Source organism: Globicephala melas, chromosome 4 (assembly GCF_963455315.2).
Source record: "Globicephala melas chromosome 4, mGloMel1.2, whole genome shotgun sequence".
NCBI classification, from domain to species: domain Eukaryota; kingdom Metazoa; phylum Chordata; class Mammalia; order Artiodactyla; family Delphinidae; genus Globicephala; species Globicephala melas.
This window is the reverse complement of record NC_083317.1, coordinates 96,161,322-96,183,327: the sequence shown is the minus strand read 5'-3', so window position 1 is coordinate 96,183,327 and position 22,006 is coordinate 96,161,322.

The window sequence follows — 22,006 nt, the reverse complement described above, 5'->3', positions numbered from 1 at the left end:
GTTACCTTCCGGGAGAGAGAGTGTCAGAGCACTTGGCATGCCTCTGAGCTGTCTGGGCGACAGTTTTGCAAAGGGCCAGAGGAGTCTGCTTCCAGGGACCCCAGTCGCATCTCTTGGCTTACCGTTTCTTTTTCTCTTGGCATTCTCACCTTCTCTACTGCAGCCCTTCACCCACACCCCATAAAAACTCATTGGCAGTAAAGAATTAATTCACTCCATAAACAGAACTCACTGTTCTCGATGCTAAGAGATTCAATGATAAACAAGACACAGCTCATGTCACTGAAGTCTTAACCTGGTGGAAAGATGGTTACACTGGAGCAAGGGCTGTCAGGGAGGAGAGACCCACGTCGTCAGGGAACCCACAGTTGGACCAAGCCTGTCTTGGAGCACAGCCTTTGAACAATGAGTGGCATCGCCTGGGTTTTGAAGAACTGAGGTAGCTAAAAAGAGGAGAGAGGGGGAAGTGTCCCAGGAAGAAAAATCAGGCTCAGAAACTTCCAGGTATGAAGATCTAAAGGAGCCTGGGGTTGCCTCTAGGAGTGAATTCTGGTTTGCCTGGAGCAAGAATGGAGGATGGAGGTTAGGGGTAGTTCTGGTATGATTTGAGGCTCAAGATTCAGAAGGGTCAATTTATGAATCCCTCTGGGGATTTGCTTACATTTTAAGGGAGGGTTCAAGACTTAAAGGGATGAAACTATAAATGGAGTTTTAGATTCTGTTAATAAAATTTAGGTTCTGTCCTTAGGCTAGGGCCTAATAGGTATTCTTAAAGTTACAATGTTCATGGCTTCCTCCCTATAAAATAGGTCTTACAATGTTCCAGAATGGTTCAAGAAACATTTCGCACAAGGGGATCCTCAAAATGACTTTGCAGAGCCCACCTCCCTGCTTGGGGGATGGAATGTTCCATATACCCGGAGTACTATTTTAGAAGTCACAACTGGGCATCCTTTTTTTTTTTTTCTCCAACCTAGAAGCAGGATCCGGCCCACCAGGTTCACGCAGGAACAGACAGCAATGGAACCAGACAGGTGTCCCAGCCACAGCCCCGTAGCTGACGGAGCCTCAGTAGGGTGGGTGGGAAAGAGAGACCTTCAGCTTGTGAATCCAGCCACAACCTGCTGCCCTGACTGCCCCATCCTGATCCCACCGTCACGCCGGGGGGCGCTTTTCCTTTCACTGGTCCCCTGGCTCCCACCCAAGACTTACCTCTATGGTCAGTTTCACTCATTTTCACCTTTGGGAGGTTTATACACTGCTATTCTTTGGAGAGCCATCACAGTAAATGCTTTTACTCCCCCCCCCCCCAGTTGCTGTGACTCCATCTCCCACGTCTTAAGAAAACACTGCTGGATGGCGCTCCAGGATGTGGTAATTTCCCCAAGTGAAACCCCACCCGGCTGGTGAGGCCCCGCTGGGTTCTATGTGCAGATGAGTACACCACAGAGCAGGATGGGAAAGACCAGGGAGCCAGGGAAGGTCAGAAAGTACACAGGACTTGAGTGATCGGGAGAGGAAACAAAATACCACAGGGAACAAGGAAGGCAGAAAGGAGAGGAAGGCAAGAGAAGGAAGCAACTGAGAGCTAACAGGGAATCAGAAAAGGAACAAGTGCGAGAAAGGCAGATTTGTGAGAACAAGGGGGAGAGCACCTGCATGTTTCTTAATATACAGTGGGTTAAGCAGTAGGTTACCATGCGCGTGCTTAGAAAAGAATTTTTTTCAAAATGTATTTCTCTTTATATACAAACTTGTGCAAGTCCTCAGGCTTCCCACACCAACTCGAGCTTTAAGAATGGCTTCCCCCTTGTCTCTGCACTGGGTTTTACTCTGTGAAGGTAAATCCTGGAAACCGAATTTGGGGAAATTTTCAGATCACAACATAACCAGACTACAGCAACTAAAAACTAGGGTTTTGCCTCTCCTCCCAGGATCAGAGGCATTCACTTAAGAGCCCTCTGGGAAAACTAATGGCTGGCATTTAACAGAGTAGTTACCGTATCATATTTACTGTATTATCAGTAGGTAAGGTTACTTGCCATGAAACCCCAAGGATAATACATATTTGGCATGTAATTTCTCTTGCACTGAAGCGATTTTTGTTTTTGTAAAAGTGAGGTATACTTTTTTTTCTTTTCCATCCTTAGGTTTAGGCTTAACGTATATTTTATTTTATTTTAATTTTTTTAACATCTTTATTGGAGTATAATTGCTTTACAATGGTGTGTTAGTTTCTGCTTTATAACAAAGTGAATCAGCTATACATATACATATGTCCCCATATCTCTTCCCTCTTGCGTCTCCCTCCTTCCCACCCTCCCTATCCCACCCCTCTAGGTGGTCACAAAGCACCGAGCTGATCTCCCTGTGCTATGCGGCTGCTTCCCACTAGCTAGCTATTTTACGTTTGGTAGTGTATATATGTCCATGCCACTCTCTCACTTCAGGCTTAATGTATATTTGAAAGCATTTTTGAGGAATGCTTTCAAAGGCCTTAAAATTTTTGATCCAGTGTTTTCAGAGTGAATCATATTTTCAGTGTTGCTTCTTAAAGGGAAATGCATTTTCTTTCTCCACAAAACTTACTTTATTAAAAAGCATAACACATGCTACAACATGAATGACACTTGAGGACATAAGAGAAGAAAGCCAGTCATAAAAAAGGCAAATACTGTATGATTCCTCTTGCATGAGGTATATAAAGCAGTCAAATTCATAGAAACAGATAGTAAAACGGTGGTTGCCAGGGGCTTGGGGGAGGAGGAAATGGGGAGTTGTCTAATCTGTACAGAGTTTCACTTTTGTAAGATGAAAAAGTTCTGGTGATCTGTTGCACAGCGATATGAATATATTTAACACTACTGAACTGCACACTTTAAAATGGTTAAGATGGTAACTTTTATAGTATGTGGGGCTTTTTACTACAATTAAACATTTTTTTAAAATATATTTAAAAAACATGATTCAGAAGGCTAGGACTCTAAATGTAAAGAAGTTTTAAGAGTACCTTAATCAATTTCTGCTTTTATTTTTCTTCTTATGTATGTACAAGTACGACATGATTTTTAAAAATCCATACCTGAATGTCTAAATAAGTTTTAATAAGTATAAAGTAAAAATCCTAGGTAATTTTTAAAAACTTACTTCAGTCACTCAGCTCTAAAGCATTCTGGCGGCATGCAATGTCTTGAGTTACATGTCTGATGGGCTTACTTCAGCCCTATGCAGACCTCTTGCCTTGAAAACATATTATTGTAGATATATTTCTAGCATTAGTATTACTATTCTCAATTAATTTAAGCAGAAAAGGGATGTATTAAAAGGATGACAAGGGGCTTCCCTGGTGGCGCAGTTGTTGGGAGTTTGCCTGCCAAGGCAGGGTACACGGGTTCGAGCCCTGGTCTGGGAAGATCCCACATGCCGCGGAGCAACTAAGCCCGTGAGCCACAACTACTGAGCTTGCGCGTCTGGAGCCTGTGCTCCGCAACGGGAGAGGCCGCGACAGTGAGAGGCCCGCGCACCGCGATGAAGAGTGGCCCCCGCTCTCCGCAACTGGAGAAAGCCCTCGCACAGAAACGAAGACCCAACACAGCCAAAAATAAATAAATAAATAAAAGGATGACAAAACTTCTATTAAAAAGATGACAAAGGTAAACATGTGTTTACCTCCACTCCTTTTGAACTCCATTTAAACAATTAAGGAATTAAAAAAACACAATCACTTCATGAATCTGTAAGGATAAAGAGAACTGGACAGATTCCAACAAAATTTTGGAATCTAGAGAGCATGAAGAGGGTATGTTTACCTGACTTTACAGTTAATTACCTGCAAAGTTTGGGGTAACAGATTTTTCAAATTTCAGAATCCCCAGAGGTTCAGTAAGTGAACCAGTAATTATACCAGGTAACTCTGAAGGAAGAGGTAGGAATGGGCAGGGCTGAAAACAGGATGATTAGTATAAAAGTATAAGAAGTTAAACTATTAAATTCCATTTCTCACTCCGGGGCAGACAGGAGACCGTCCTCGTCCCCACCCTGGAAAAGATAGAAAGTTTATTTTCAGAAACTGTTGAAACACAGAGGTTCTGGATTCAGAGACACTGGTCATGGTTCAAGTACCGTATTGGATAGGGGGTGAAGTAAAGTCTGTGCATGGAAGCATGAGATCTCTCCCTAAGCCCCCTTTAGTTCCTCTAAGAACACACTGGCAACCAAGCTTAATCACCCTCTTCCCCCCCGCCCAATAGAGGCAGGTGCGGGGACACCTACCTGGGAAACTGACCAGCCCAAGAGAAAAAACCTGCAGATATTGACTGTGTAGAGTCCCTCAACTAAATGAATCTGTTGCTGCCCAAGCAATTACAGAGAAGCCCACTGATTGACAAGTCCTACCTATATACACAGAGCCCCTCATTCTACAAGTGCTCGGAGGACCAAAGACCTCAAGATGGTTGAGGAAAGATTCTGATATGAAAATGAAACCGTAAGAAAGAGGGAACTTGGAGAAAATAAGGACAAAGTAAGGAGAAGAAAAAAAAGTTTTAAAATCGCTATTATACTTAGTTCTTGGGCCCATAAACCAAGAATCAGAAGATGTAAAAAGGGGGAAATCTAGGGAATAAAGGAACTTCTAGAAATTAAAAATGTGATCATTTCTGTGCAAGATTAAAGTGGCAATCGTGTAGTTTTGAATCTACCTATTCCACTAACAGTAACCACCACCACAAAAAACGCACAACAATTATCTACTATAAAAATAGTAAGGTATCCTGTGAACTTCGAATACAAGGAAAGGGAGGATTAACTGACAGCAGAAAGACCCACAGGGTATCAGCAAGTGGGCAGGAGGACGTCGAAAGCAGGCAAAGGGTCTTCTGGTGGCACTGAACGGCATCAGACTTGTAATCAAACTGCCAAAGGTACTTACCCTAAAATCTAAATGTGCCCACTCAGCATAGAAAGCTAATTGGGTTTTTGAGGAACAGTGCCAGAGCTAGGTTCTAAGGGTGAAGGCAAAGGAAAGATTAGATGGTGTGTGACAGTCTGGGCCCTATTAAATCTCAGAACTAACCGATTGACTCTCCTTTCCAGGACAAAGTCCCTCACGGAGAAGGATCTGCTGGCAGTAGAATCTAAATTGAGCAGCACAGAGATACTATGAGCAAAGGCAAGAGAAGATCCAGATGAAGTGGGAGAAGGGGAGGAAAAGGTAATTCCAAAAAAGCATGAGGCGGGCTTCCCTGGTGGCGCAGTGGTTGAGAATCTGCCTGCCAATGCAGGGGACACAGGTTCGAGCCCTGGTCTGTGGAGGATCCCACATGCCGCGGAGCAACTAGCCCCGTGAGCCACAATTACTGAGCCTGCGAGTCTGGAGCCTGTGCTCCGCAACAAGAGAGGCCGCGATAGTGAGAGGTCGGCGCACCGCGATGAAGAGTGGCCCCCGCTTGCCGCAACTAGAGAAAGCCCTCGCACAGAAACGAAGAACCAACACGGCCATAAATAAATAAAATTTTAAAATAAAAAAGGCAAAATTCCTTAAAAAAAAAAAAAAGCATTGGGCTTCCTTGGTGGCACAGTGGTTGGGAGTCCGCCTGCCGATGCAGGGGACGCGGGTTTGTGCCCCGGTCCGGGAGGATCCCGCGTGCCGCGGAACGGCTGGGTCCGTGGGCCATGGCCGCTGAGCCTGCGTGTCCACAACGGGAGAGGCCTGTGTACCGCAAAAAAAAAAAAAAAAAAAAAAAAAGGAAAAAAGCATAAGGCAATATTGTTTGACTCTTTAGCATAAGAACAGCAAAGCCATCGAGCTAGGAAAGCAGTTCCGGTGTACCCTTCTCTCCTAAGGTACACCATGTGGGCCTCTTCATAGGGCTGCCTGATATATTCTCACAAGCTGGCAGCTGACGTGCCAGAGCACATGATTCGTGGGTAAAAGCAAGGAGGAAGCTGTGATGCCTGTGATGAGCTGGTCACACACCATCCCTCCCACCGTATTCCATTCGTTAGAAGTGAGTCCCTAAGTCCAGCCCATACTCAAGGTGAAGAAAGAGATCCACTCTTTGAAGGAAGGAGTAACAAAGAATGATAGGCATTTAAAAACTGCTCTGAGATACAAAAGGACCAGAGAGAAAGCGAGAGCTGTGAATAGAAGATAGGCAAAGACAAACCAACATTTGTTTGTCAACAGTTTTGAGGAACTGCCAGACTGCCAAAAAGTAAACGCAATCCAAGTGTCCATCAACTGATGAATGGATAAATAAAATGTGATTTCATGCAATGGAATATTATTTGGTCCTAAAAAAAGTAATGAAGTACTGATATATGCTAGAACATTGATGAACCTTGAAAACATTATGTTAGGTAAAAGAAGTCAGACACAAAAGACCACATATAAGATTCCATTTATATTAAATATCTGGAATAAGCAAATATATAGAGACAGAAAGTAGACTAATGATTGCTTAAAGCTGAGAGGGGTAAGGGAAAGTGGGGTAGGGGAAGGTGATAGTTAAAGGGTAAGTGGTTTCTTTTTGATGAGATTAAAATGTCCTAAAATTGTTTGTAGTGAAGGTTGTACAACTCTGTGGATCTACTAAAAACCAGTGAATTGTACACGTTAAATGAGTGAATTATATTTTGTGAATTTTATGTCGATAAAGCTGTTACTAAAAAATGAAGCTATTAGTAACTACAGGAAAAAATGTATATACATTTCTGACATACTTTATGGTTAAGATGTGAACAGTTTTTACATAGCTGTAATAATATAACAGTAAATGTTATATTACAAAACTGGAATAACCATATTGAAGGACTGTGGAAAGGGGAAATTTGTAGAAGTTTACAGAAATAAATTCTCATCTGCCCTACCAGGAAGACAATAGATAGTACCAAAGTTGAAATGACAGTGTAAGTGTATTATTTAGAAATACAGATGTAAATAGTAGACAAAAGAATAAAAGAGTTGGAATATGGTGCCTGAATAAACCCTTATTACATTTAGTTTTTCTCAACTACTTCTTTTTTTGTGTGATCCTGGACATCTGTAACCTCTAAGACTCAATACTGTCTTCTGTAAAATAGAAATTATAAGAACATATAATACAGAGTATTTTGTGATGATTAGATGAGATGATCCATGTCAGATGCTTATTGTAGTGCCTGTGACATCGCAAGAACTCAATAAATAGATTCTGATGTCATCATGATCATAATCATTATCACCACCAGGACTATGAGGTAGCTGGCATTTATTCCAACCATTAGGGCTAATCGGATGCTCATGGGAAGATCTAGAAATAACCACCAGGAAGTAGGAATGATGGTTTGTCTTTGCTGTGAGGCCCTCCACTTGTACCCAAGGCCCCTCTGGGGTCCCAGGATAACAGAGGACAGAGACCAGTCTTGAGTGTAGGATCTTAGGTGCAGCCAGTACCTTCCTGGCCTCTCCACAGCCCCTAATACTTAGTCCCTTATATCATCATCCACCCATGCGTCCCTTATTACGCAGTGAGTTATCATGAAGGATGTAGTGACAAGCCTGCCCATGGGATCTTCTCTCCCGTTTTAGGGCTGTTGGTCATTAGTTGTTTCCTGCAGTGAACCCGTCTCCTTATTGGCAAATTGTGACACAGAGGTCCCCCAACCCCCAGTCCCTGGTACCCCCGGTACCGGTCCACGGCCTGTTAGGAACCGGGCTGCACAGCAGGAGGTGAGCGGCGTGCCAGTGAGTGAAGCTTCATCGGCCGCTCCCCAGCCCTCGCATCACTGCCTCAACTATCTCCTCCCCCATCCCCCGCCAACGTCTGTGGAAAAATTGTCTTCCAGGAAACCAGTCTCTGGTGCCAAAAAGGTTGGGGACCGCTGTTGTAGCATAAGGAATGTATCCATTTGAGCTCAAAAAGTCACCAGATGGGTTTAGATGCTCCCAACATTCTCCTTACCTAGATATCACCTTCCCTGTGCCCAGCACCAGGAGAACATCAAGACTCAGAATTCTGAGAATCAAAGTTCTACCTAGACATATCCTGATCATGAAAGCAGCCCAAGATAAAGGAAATGCAAAGAAAATTAGAGAGTTGTAAAAGCACTGTCCAATTAGTCACAGAAAATAATATAGGCCTGGAGAGGTTTGAAGGATCTACCTTCCTCTGGTCCTTAAGCTGGAGGCTCAATGCAGCTCATCCCAACTGCATTACTTATGCTCCCTTTTAAATGTTCTCAAAACAGGAGCAGCTTCCTTACAGAGGAACTTAATGAGACAAATAACATTTGTATAATAAGCATGTATGTGTACCTTATGCAGTGCTGGGTTCTGACAAAGCTCATCTGTGATAAGGAACCTGCCCTCTTACAGCTTCTAATGTTCCTAAAGCAAGGAACAGATGGAGAGAAAGGCACATGCTTTAGCCAAATACAAAAGAAGTGGAGTAATAACACTTTTACAGTGGCTTTATTCTTGATAGGGGAAAAGATAATAGAAAGACAAGGAGAGTGGCACTAGATAAGTATAGGATTTTAAAGAGCTAATGTGAGAATTGGAAGATTTTCAAAAGGGGGATCTCACTTCGATTCTTTCGATATGTGGTGTGATGAACACCATGAATTACATGCTCAAAATCTCTTTCAACCCCGTCCAGCAGGTTTTCCCTACTGCAGAGACTACAAACTTAAAATGCCTTTTCCCAGCCTCCCCCAGAGCTAGGCTCTGGATGTGATTAGGTTCTGCTGATCCGCTGCATTTGTGCAAGCCTTGAATTTGCAGCTGAGGTACATGGGGAGAGGGACGGGTTACGTGACGTCCAATTTCCTGATGTGTGTGGTTTTGGGTCTGCAGCCGTAGCAGCTGCTTCCAGTTTCAACAGGCAGTGGCCTCATTGTGACAGGGCAGCAGTTTTCTTGGTGGCCCAGTAATATGGGGTGGCTTTAGGGTCTTCCTGGAAACACAACTCAGAATCCATTTCCCCATGATTCCATAACTGATGTAGTACCTGTAACAAATCCCTCTTTGCCAATCTAATCAGAGCAGGTCCTGGTCTCTTCTGAAGAATGCTGCCCGATACTGGGTGGATGGGATGGTGGGAGCTACAGAGGAGTGGGAGACACCAGTCAGGAACCTCATAGGACAGGAGTACGTGCTCAGTCTCTCAAGTTGCTTAAATCTCTCTCAGCAAGAAGGAACTCCGTGCCATTCCACAAGGGCTTCCAGGGTGGAGAAAAGTATGATAGGAGGGTGATACATGACCATTAATTGTTTCAGGAATACCCAAATAAGTTTTAGAAAAAGAGATTGAAATCTTTAACAAAGCCCACCAGGCCATACAATGTGATTTCTACGTGTTTCATGAAGCTGGTGGACTGTGCCCTCACTTTCTCTTGTCCAGCCATGCTGGCCTTTTCTTCTTCAGATTCACTACTCCCTTCTCTGCCTCAGAACCCCAGCTGCGGATACTCTTTAACTGGTAACACTTACTTGTTGTTAAATGAACTCTCTCATTAGACCTCAGGATGTCCATGTGATGTGCTCTCTTGACACGTTCTACCTCCCTTCATGAGTCCCAGCCAGAGTTAAATGCTGATTTATATAAGTCAAAAATATTAATAGATGTCTGCCCTGCAGACAGGAAAGTCCATGAGAGTAGAGGCTGTCATATCCTCAGTATCTAAAAGTGATTTGCACAGAGCTGGGGCTCAGTAAGTATAGGTTACGTGTACGCACTCCATCTTCCAGCTCCGGTTTTGTTGCAACTCTATCTGAATACCTGCTCCCATGACTGTTGCAGCAAACGAAGATAGATTGGAGACTTGGCCACCGGTTCCTAAATGCTTCTGCGAGGGAATGACATGCATCACCTCCATGAATACTTCGTTGGCCAAAGCAAGTCACAAGGCCACCTAGCTTCAAAAGGGCAATCCAGGAAGGGAAGGAGAGCTATGAATACTGGTCTGCTGCAGCCCCCTACCTTAGAAGCTGACCTAAACATTAAGGTTAGAAGGGGGAAAGTATTGATTATTCTATAACTCGTGACTTGAGTCTTACTTCCTAAAGCAAGCACATCATATTCTTTGTTCTGAGGCATATTTTCCCCATTTCACTTTTATTGTCATGTTCTCTACTGGCTAATGTGCATTCTTATCTAGGCAGTCCTAAGCTCAGGGCTTTACCAGAAATGTCCCTGTGAAAATGAACTTTAGGCCAATAGCAGAATGTGCTTACCCAAGCTGGCTCATCATCTATTCATTGCCTCAATGAGGACAAGCACATTTAGTCCCTTTGTTACACATGACCCCTGGCTGTGCTGCTGTTCTCATTCATTTGCCTTGAAATTAGCTGCTCTGGGAGCTTGGCAGCATGGGGCCAGCATCCACAATCAACCGCGTATGGATTGATCATCTGTTACCCATAGTTCCTTTACCAGGTGTTGATAGGTGCAGAGAAACACAGTTCATGACTCTTGTCCTCAAGGAGCTAACCCTTGAGGAAACGAGATGTAAATCCCCCCACTACTACCTAAATTCATGGCCGTGTATGTTTAAATACAGAATGGGTTGTCGGGCAATGAAAGAATTTCAGAGGCAGGAGAAAGAGGGGGGAAAGGGAGGAAGACGATCAGCTACAGTTGTAGAGGAGAGAGCCCCCGCCGTCAACGGGTGTGGGGGGCATGTTGCTGAAGTGGTGGGGAGAAATCCCGAAGGCCTCCCCTCGGCCCAGTTGTCTCGGTTCTGACTTTGAGTTTTCCCAGGTCATGACTGCACCTGGGATTCCAGAAATTCTACATCTTCTGGGAGTCCAGCATTTGGATTAATCTGAGAATGCTACTCCACATCAGAGATCTTTGTGTCCCGACTGACATCCTCCGAGCCCACAGCTTGCTGCAGGCGTTGCTGGGACAGCCGAGTGTGTGCAGGCCTCACGGGACAGCGCTGCCTTGGCGAACCCAGGAACTCTGCTTCTTGGCCCTGGAGCTTCTCTGCCGCCACCGTGAGGGAGGCTGAAGGGAGCTGCCCAGAGTTCTACTGCAGGTGCAAGCCTGGGAAGTGCCAGGAAGTTCACACCCCCCCTTGGACAAACCTTGGCCAAGGGGAACTTGGGGGCCGTGCAGCAGTTACATGCTCCCCTCTTCTGTCCCTTGAGCTGACAACTGTGAAGGCGTTTTACACATTTTCTCAGGAGTTCCCCAGAGGGGAGTAAACTGTGAAGAGTAACCTCCTGTTTAACACACACTGTACTGACTTTTCTTCCTTCTGTTTCACAATTCCATGTCCCCCAATGAGCAAATCCTATGCCCAAGTTAGGACACCCCCCCCAAAGAAAACTGTTTAAACTTCTTTACTTCTTCAGTAAAGCATTTACCCCTTTGCTTCAGAGTTATTAATTAAAAAATTAAAATTAAAAAAGGCTAATTCTTTGCATCTTGCTCTTATACTTTAATAAACTGTTTGGGAGATCTTTTCATGTTAGGACAAAAGTATCTATCTGATTTTAAAAATAATATTCACTCTATGGAATATCATAATTTATATAATCAGTTCTCTATTCACTCTTCTGATAAATACTTTGATGGACAGCTTTATCTGTGTATATGTCCTCTTTTCCCAAACTGCCCTTTATCTTTGTTTTAATATCATTTCTCCCGACCAAAATACTGGGAGAAATATCCTGGCCTGCGCTCTATTAGGATAGGTCAGGATTGATGGGTTTCAGGCAGCACAGCTGAGCTGGTAGGGATTTTTGCAGGCCATACAGATGTGCCTTTAAACTTGTGAGAGTTTAGCCAACTGAGAAGTGAGAAGAAAACAGTCCACAGGAGAGACCAATCTCACTACTAACACAAGTTGCAAGTTCAGGGGTTCCCAAGACCACTCTTAGGTTTGATAATTTGCTGGAAGAATTCACAGAACTCACTGAAAGCTGTTATGGTTATCCTTTAATACAGCTAAACACTACAGATTAGAATCAGGCAAGGGAAGACGTACACAGGACAGAGTCTAAGAGAGTACGAAATGCTGTTTCTGTTTCCTCTTCCCATGGAGTCATGACACCGTCACTTTCTTGACATTGATGTGTGACAATACGCATTGAATATCATCAAGCAAGAAAGTTTACCCCAGCCTCGGTGTCCAGTCTTTATCCAGTGGGTAACCTCAAGTTCCAGCCCCTCAAGAGGTCCACTGATACCACCTCAAAACACCCATCCTATCTCACTTTGTGACTAATTGCCTGGCCCCCAGGCTATCAAAGACTCTCTTGTCAAGAAGCTGAGGACAGCGTAGGTGGGTTCCCTTCTCTCCACACCCTCTCCAGCATTTATTGTTTGTGGATTTTTTTGTGACAGCCATTCTGACTGGTGCGAGGTGATATCTCATTATAGTTTCGATTTGCATTTCTCTAATAGCGATGTTGAACATCTTTTCACGTGCCTGTTGGCCATCTGTATGCCTTCTTTCGAACCCTCCTACAGTGTTGGTGGGAATGTAAATTAGTGCAACCACTATGGAAAACAGTATGGAGTTTCCTTAAGAAGCTCAAAATAGAGCTACCATATGATCCTACAATCAATCCCACTCCTGGGCAAGTATCTGGAGAAAAACGTGGTCTAAAAGGATACATGCACCCCAATGTTCATTGGAGCACTGTTTACTATAGCCAAGAAATGGAAGCAACCTAAATTTCCATTGACAGAGGAATGGATAAAGAAGATGTGGTATGTGTGTGTGTGTGTGTGTATATATATATATATATACACACACACACACACACACAATGGAATATTACTCAGCCATTCAAAAGAATAAAATAATGCCATTTGCAGCAACATGGATGGACCTACAGATTGTCATACTGAGTGAAGTAAGTCAGACAGAGAAATATCGTATGATCACGCTTATATGCGGAATCTAAAAAAAAATGATACAAATGAACTTATTTACAAAACAGAAACAGCCACAGAGACTTTGAGAATGAACTTATGATTACCAGGGGGGATGGGGGGGATAGTCAGGGAGTTTGGGATTGCCAGGTATACACTGCTATATTTAAAATGGATAACCAACAAGGACCTACTGTATAGCACAGGGAACTCTGCTCAATATTATATGACAACCTAAATGAGAAAAGAATTTCAAAAAGAATAGTTACATATGTGTGTATAAGTGAATCACTTGGCTGTACACCTGAAACTAATACAACATTGTTAATCAACTATACTCCAATATAAAATAAAAAAATTTTTAAAAAAAGCAGCGGCTGAGGACAAAGGCCAGACCTCTTTTTGCAGTAACAGATAGACTCTATAGTACACAACACCAAAACAGAATTGACTCCATTAGATTTTTCTAGGGAAATATCTAATTAACAATGTCTAATTTTTTTTCCCAAGAAAGTTATTTAATCAAGCAAAATGGGAATGACCATCAGTTTGCTCAATAGCAAAAAGTGTCCTTGACAGCAGTCAGCTCAACATGTCACAAAGAAGCCCTGGTCAAATGGTCCTCCCAACCTCACACCCTGCCCGACATGGCAAGCTGCACTGGCCACATAGTTTCCCCTTGGGCTGGGATCTCTGTTTATTTTAAGGGAAATAAAATCCTTATGTTTCTGAATCATTTACACTTAACTCATTAAAAAATTTCACAATGGAAATTCTTTGGTTCTCTCCTTCTTTAGATCTTGGGGAGTGGGGTTGTAGGAAACAAAGAAGTTTATACTAGCAGGTATTTCAAATATTCAACATACTGCAAACTTAGTTTCAGGCCAGGAAATCATGAAGAATATTGCTGGTGTTAGTGATACCACATGACTCTATTCTTCTAGAACTTGAGTGCTCAGATCACACCAGATCAACAAAGGCTTCTCCCAGACAGGAATTTTCTTAGTCCCTTTGGGCTGCTTTAACAGACTGTGGGGCTTATAAACACAAATTTATTTCTCACAGTTCTAGAGGCTGGGAAGTCCAAGATCAAGGTACCAGCAGATTCAGTGCCTGTTGAGGACCTGCTTCCTGGTTCATAGACAGCCATCTTGATCTGTGTTGGTACACGGCAAAAGGGGCTAGGGAGCTCTCTGGGGTCTCTCATAGGACACGAATCTTATTCATGAGAGTTCCACCCTCACGACCTAATGACCTCCCACAGTTCCTACCTCCAAACACCATGACATTGGAGATTAGGTTCAACACATGAATTCTGGGAGGACACAAACATGCAATCTATAGCAGAAGGGATCTCTCAGCCTTTTGACTGTTTTGCCACACCTCTGCTCTGATCTAATATGATAATAATAATGCAATATCATAACAATAATACAATGTTGCATCTCTGTTCTGATCTAATATTACCTTGAGTGCTTATCTCTACAACCAAAGTGTTATCTCTACTCCAGAGTAGGAGGACACCTCATACCTGTGCATACACTGCACATTGCCCAGCACAGCACCCTTTGATGATACTGAAGACAGAGCATGAAGTGGGGGTCAATAAACATTTGTTGACAATAAAACAATTTATATTTTTGCAAGTTCTTTTGCATATATTTATTTGTTCTAAATTTTAAAAACAAGCGCCTTTCCCCTCCTGTCCTCATTCTTTAGTTACAAAGTACTGTACCACGAGTTCCAGTAAAGCCCTCAAGAATAGCGTTCTATACCTATTTATCACGTATCTTCTGCACTACGCTGAAAAGATGACAGTAAACATGATCGAATGCAAAAAGAAGCAATCTGAGTGTAGGAAAGGAGGGATTTTGCCATTGGAATTTTACTATGGTTTTTAATTTTTTTTTCTTGCTGAGAAAGTAAGCAATTAACCTCAAGAACCACTGCACAACAAAAACCTACTGACTTTTTTGTTCCTTAAACAGGCTTTATGTAATTTATACATTAAATGAAGTTAGACCTTTCCTGGAGGCGCAATTACCACTAGCTCTCAAATTCTGTGGTGAGGAACAGTATCATTAACGTACAATACCGGGTTTCTGCACATCACATTAAATTAACCCACTGGTTCAGGCATGACTGACTGGAAGACCATGTTCTGCCCTAAAAGAGCCCTTAATGACTAACTATTGTCTATGAAAACAGTGAAACTCTGTGCCATTCAAGAAAAATACGGTCAGGGGACTGTTCCCTTGATGGCTTATGCAACTCCACGTGTTTCATTTAGTGGGCCAGTTTTCAGAGGAATTTGGCCATAATAAAGATTTTTTAAAATCCAGTTTTAGATACATCTTTAAGGCTCTGAGGACAAACATTAATCAGATACATAAGCATTCCTTGTAATTTTTGGCCTCATATCCACTTTCCCCTACATTACTGAGGCTCCAGCTGTTTTACCTGGTAAATATTTTGTAAAACTGGGAACATTGTTGACCCTCTTTCAATGGTAACTCTTGTAAAACAGGATAGAGTGTCAGCTGGATGCTGTGACAAGGGTGGTCCTAGTGACATGGGCTCAAGGTCTCTCACAGAGAAGAGCTTTGGGGCTGGTAAAAACCCTCTCACTGAGCTTCCCTGGTAGCACAGTGGTTAAGAATCTGCCTGTCAGTGCAGGGGACATGGGTTTGAGCCCTGGTCCGGGAAGATCCCACATGCAGTGGAGCAACTAAGCCTGTGTGCCACAACTACTGAGCCTGTGCTCTAGAGCCCGCAAGCCACAACTACTGAGCCCATGCGCCTACAGCACATGCTCTGCAACAAGAGAAGCCACCGCAATAAGAAGCCCACTCGCCGCAACTATAGAAAGACAGCACGCAGCAACGAAGACCCAACACAGCCAAAAGTAAATAAATAAAATAAATTAAAAAAAAAAAAAAACGAACCCTCTCACTGAGGTCTTTAGAGTGAAAACAATTCTCACTTTAACAATGCTAAGATGTTATTTGCCTTGTTCACTCCTATGCTCTCATGACTGTACATGACATGTGGAGTTTTCCAGAGGCTACATGATATGTGATGTCACAATAGATTGAATGAAGAAGGAAGAGAATCCACCTGTCTTTTTCTAAGCCAGACATTACAGAGATTGGCAAAAATGCAAAACAGTGCCATTCTTCTCACTAACTTTTTTTGAAAATATATTTTTTATAAAAGTATTTTATTTATATTAACATGCAATGGGTTCATTGTTATTTTTAAATGAATTGATAAATGCTTTTGAAATTCTGCTTTAATTTCTAACACAGTAAATATTGACATACATTCCATTTGAACAAAAGTTTTTTAAGGCACCCAGTACATTTTAAGAGCAAAATTGATCCTGAGGCCAAAAAACTTTGAGAATCACTGATGTAAGCTTTGAATAGAGATATCCCTGCCACTTACTAGCCACCTCTCCACACATCCCACCTCGAAGAGCACACACACACACACACACACACACACACACACATCCCAATCAAGCTCTTTCCCATCGCCTACTGAAGGAAAAAAAAAACAGTTAAATTCAATAAGTAAATATTAAGTGACTCAACAAAGCAATTAAAAGAAAAAAATTCCCCAACTGAGTAATGAAGGTAGAGGAAAACAGAATATGTCACCCCCAAATACCCCTCTTTGACATAAATTTATTTTGAGCTGAAGGCAATTAAGAAGAAGCAAACAGAGGAAAACCTGTCTGTACTGTCCACCTTTTCTGCCTAAAGGCAGGATATAAATTCTCCTTTACTAGAGATGATTCTGGACTCATAATTATGAGCCCAGAGACAACCCAAGGAATCTGCAAACAAACCTTACTCCATTATTTTCCTCCTGTATGTTTACCTTCCCACAGTTTGCCACCCTTGGAAACCTAAAACTGCTCTCCTTTGTCTTGTCATTTCTCTACAAATTTATTGCTTTTTGTTGAAAATGCTATAAAAGCAGGAGCTCTAAGCCACCTCTTCTAGTTACTCTTCTCTTTCCCCAAGTTTTTCCCATGCATATGTGAGATGTTAACAAACTTGTTTGCTTTTCTGCTATTAATCTGTCTTTGTAGAGACCCAGCTGAGACCATAGAAGGGTAGAAGGAAAGATTTTTCCTCTCCTACGAACATACTCAGTTTGGGTATGGGAGCAAGGAAGGGAAAGTGTGAAATAGAACTAAATGCAAGTGATTTGGGGGTTATTTGGTATTATGCTATTTTTGTATGCATACTCAAATGAACTGTATTTGGATATTCAAAAAATTTTAGTTTTTCTATTAGCTTGTTATGGGTGCTCTAACCCTTCTGTTTTGAATACATACAATTTTATTTTCTTTTTCCTTCCCCAATTTTATTGAGGTACATTTTATCACAATAAACTGCACATATTTAGGGTACATAATTTAATGGGTTTTGACCCACGTACATACCTGTGAAACTACCATCACAAGTTAATAAACATATTCATCATCCCCTCCAGTCTCCTTTTATAATTCACCCCCACTCCTCCACTCATCAAACACTAATCTGTTTTCTGTTTAGTATAGATTAGTTGGCATTTTCTAGCATTTTATATACATGAACTCACTGCAGTATATACTCTTTTTTTTTTTTTTTTTTGCGGTATGCGGGCCTCTCACTGTTGTGGCCTCTCCCGTTGCGGAGCACAGGCTCCGGACACGCAGGCTCAGTGGCCATGGCTCACGGGCCCAGCCACTCCGCGGCATGTGGGATCTTCCCGGACCGGGGCACGAACCCGTGTCCCCTGCATCGGCAGGCGGACTCTCAACCACTGCGCCACCAGGGAAGCCCAGTATATACTCTTTTGCAATATTATTTTGAGACTTAATCACGTTGTATTTATCATTAGTTTGTCCATTTTTATTGCTGAGTAGTATTCTACTGTATAGATTCACCAAAACCTGTTTATTCTACTCACTCATTGATGGACACTGGGTTGTTTCCAGGTTTTGGCAATTGAAAACAAAGCTGCTATGTCCACTTGCGTACAAGTCCTTGTGTTACCAACCCTCCCCAGTCAAGCCCCAACAAGGGTCCTCCTGCCCAGTGTCGCCAGTGCCAGTAGAAGGAGACTGAGTTCGGTTTAGAAGCAAATGGAAGCTTTATTCTTTGATTAGAGAATGCAGAGATGAGAGCTCGGCGCGCAGCACTCACTCTCCCCGACAGGCCGACAGGCCCTGGGCGTGGCTGCTCTATCGGGATCTAGTGGAGGGTTCGGGGTGGGTGGGGTGGGGGGGGAAATCCTCACTGGGCAGGCGCAGATGTGCTGCTCGTGGCATTCATTCGTATCAGTGCCAGGTGCAGCGCCTCTGCACCCAGCCCACCACCGCCATCTTGGATTAAGGTGTCGTGCGCAGCGTCTCTGCGCACGGCTGGAGCTGAGGTGTTGGGTGCTGCCGTTTTGCAGTGGAAACTCTGCTGAAGTGCTGAGTGTGAGGTCTCTGCTCGCGGCTCGGAACTAGACTAAACACAAAGGAAAAGAAAAAGGTGAGACTTTTTTTTATTACCCAGCTTCTGTTTTTATTTTCTGGGAATTGTTAATGGGCTTTGGCAGTGACGAAGCCCTCCTGTGTCTTTTGTCCTGCCCCTCATTTTTGAGGGACGCTTGTCTATCTTCTGTAACCCTTTTTATTACTGGAGTCTGGGAGGTTACAGCGTATCCTGCCAGCCTTTTTCCCTCCCTCATAAAACTACTCCTGTCCATGAACCATTCCTCTTTAGGGTTTGGGGAGGCTCGCTTCGTAGGTTGGGGGAACTGGCATGGACTGTATCTATTGTTCCAAGCACGTTCCAAGGACTCTGTTTCTGTAGGTAGTAAAGTGGCAGGATTTAGTGTGTGGCAGGTTTTTATAGTAACCACTGGGTTGTCTAATGGCTCTATGAATGCCTGTTCTTGGGCCTTCCCTGTTACCCCCATAATTTTACAACTCTTTTTAAAACTAATTTTATTATATTTTATTAATTTTGAGGGAAAATAACTGTTGGCCTAGAATTCTACATCCAGGTGAACAATTTTTTTTTTTTTTTTTTGCGGTGCGCGGGCCTCTCACTGTTGTGGCCTCTCCCGTTGCGGAGCACAGGCTCCGGACGCGCAGGCTCAGCGGCCATGGCTCACGGGCTCAGCCGCTCCGCGGCACGTGGGATCTTCCCGGACCGGGGCACGAACCCGTGTCCCCTGCAGAACCCGTGTCCCCTGCACCGGCAGGCGGACTCTCAACCACTGCGCCACCAGGGAAGCCCAGCAATTTTTTTAAAAGTATAGTTGATTTACAATGTTTCATGTGTACGGAAAAGTTATTCAGTTATGCATATGTATACGTATTCTCGTTCAGATTCTTTTCCATTATAGGTTATTACAAGATATTGAATATAGTATATATTCAAGTATATATAGTATATACAAGGCCATATAGTAGGTCCTTGTTGTTTGTCTGTTTTATATATAGTAGTGTGTATATATTAATCCCAAAGCCCTAATTTATCCTTCCCCCTTCCCCTTTGGTAGTGAGTCAGTGAGTTTGTTTTCTGTCAGTGAGTCTGCTTTGTCAGTGAGTCTATTTCTGTTTTGTAAATAAGTTCATTTGTATCATTTTTTAAGAGTCCATATATAAGTGATATCATATGATATTTGTCTATCTCTGTTTGACTTATTTCACTTAGAAATTTACAACTCTTGTAATCGAGTTTGCCTGATCTGGTCTTCAGAACCAAGTAAGTGACACTGGTGTCGACTAAGAATTTGACAGGCTTTCCCCTTATGTCCAGTGTTAGCCAGGGCTCCTCGGGGGCCAGTTGGAGCACCAGCTTAGGAGCCCCATGGCCCCATCATTCTTCATCTGTTTGGACCATCTGCCTTCAAGGGTAGTGGCCAGGACCTGCCATTTCTGTCTCCCTTTGGGAGTGGCAAGGGCATTCTCCTTCCAGTGTCCCTCTTGTTTACACGTGGCACATGGGCGCTGATTAGGTCCTAGTCTCCTTGGCCTGTTATCCCTCGGTGGGGACTTGGGGTCACTCAGTGGAGTCTGGGCAGTTAGTCCAGATTCCCGTGTGACCAGTTGACATTGAAGGGCAACAGCCAGGACATGGGCTTGCCTCCACACCTTTTTATCTTCTGACTTTTCTTCCTCTATATCTCAGTTATTAAACACCTGGTAGTCAACCTCAACCAGGCAAGGGGTAGAGGTATCTGGTTCTATTTCCAGTTTCTGAGGTTTACACCTAATGTCGGGGCATTTTGGGAAATGAAACACAACCTCAGGTCTGCATTCCCTTCCAAAGACCCAGGGTCAGTTGTAGTATATGTTCAAAGGCATTCCCTGAGGCAGTCTAGGAATGTCAAAGGGTTTTCCGATGGCTCTTGATTGATTTCCTTTATCTTATTCTAATTGACAGGTGTCTTTCCTGCTGCTTGGATTCCCTTTAGGATCATATTTTTATAATTGGTTAGCCTTTGCCTTCTACCCCCTTATCCATTGTCTCAGTGGTCCCAGTTGTGTTTGTTATCTGGGACCCCTTGACTTCCTGGTCTGAAAATAACATGACCTACATTGTTTCTATTCTTTGTCTGCTTCCTCTCAGGCTTTTTAAAAGACCATGGCCTTTTCTTCCCCCATTGGGAGTACATTGAGGAGGCTCTAGATGTCAGCCCATGTGGGTCATGGGTCTAAAAGATTCCACTAATCAAATTCAGGAACCCCTCTGGATCTTCCCTCAACCCCTTACTATGACTTTTTTCCAACTACCATCGGGGCTCTTGGAGTGATTGGCACGCAAACGCCACAAGATTTGACCCAAATAAGATTTCCAGTTTGGGAAATTTGGAACCAGCAACAAACTGTTAATGGATTCCTCAAGAGACCCAAATAGGAGTGAGCTCTTATGTGGGGGTTCCCCTTGACTTTCAGTCGGTGCTTGAAGACGGGACTGCCTCCAGGCCAGAGCAGCTTAGCTGAGGCGGGTGTCTTTCCTTCTTTCAGCTGGAAAGGCGTTTTAGACTTCCTGCCAAGTGAGAGCTAAACGCATGAGGGATTCCGCCCCATTCAGGGTACTCACCAGATCACGAGGGTTGATACCAGGAGGAGTGTCCGTGGAGCCTCAGTTGATAAAGACTCATCCAAGGCTTGCCTCACAAGCAGTAGGGGGAAGGAGCTTGGAAGATTAGAAGGAAGAGAGATCAGGGAGAGATCAGACGGTGGGTGTTTCCTGTTCTTGCCAGCAGCTCACAGGGCTTCCTGATAATGGGGCTCCTGGTCTTGCGAGCAGCTCATGGGGCTTCCCAGCCCACTTCAGGGAGACTGTCACTAACCAGAAATGGTCAAGTCACCGGTCTTGTACCCAGGGTCCTTTCATACTCAGGCGTCCCTGGTGCCTTTTCTTGAACTCACATGCTGTGCCCTCATTCTGTTTTGACAGGCAGTCTTTATTACCTGGGCGTTTTCCCCATCTAGCTTCTTGACTCACGCGGCAGGCCACTTTCCTTTACCAAACTGTGATGATGGAGAATGCATTGTTGACCCCTGGAGGTTGGCAAGGAGGGCAAGAAGCCCTGTTGCAGCTGCTGCTGCCTTGTACAGGGGTCAGGAGGCCGGCACTACTGGCGAGACAGTGAGCAAGACTGCCTGGCTCCGTCTTGTCTGGTAAGGTGGGAAGCCAGCCAGAGGCAGTGGGCAGACACGTGTGAGTTTCAGTCTCCAATCCCCAACACTGCCACAGTATGATCCCCTCAAGGAGGTGCAGTCCAGATGACTCTGGGGGCCACGCTGTGTGCTTACCACACCTGGGTATTGGGTTGCTGGACAGAGTTGCTCTGAATTTGGCCAAAGGCTGCCGCCATTCTACCCCATCAGGGTGAACTCAAAGATCAGAGTCAGTCATCCTTATGCAAACCTCCCAAAACCTCTGCCATCCTCCCTCTGGAGCCGGGGTGAGCCTGGAGCCTGGTGGATAGGTGCGGCTGAAAAGGCCACAGTCCATCCTTCGTGATCGCCAGAATTTGTTTCCGACCCTTTTCGGTTAGGTCTCCAAAAGGATCCTCGTGCCTGGTGTACTTCATGCCAGTAGAATGAGACTGAGCTTGGTTCAGAAGCAAAG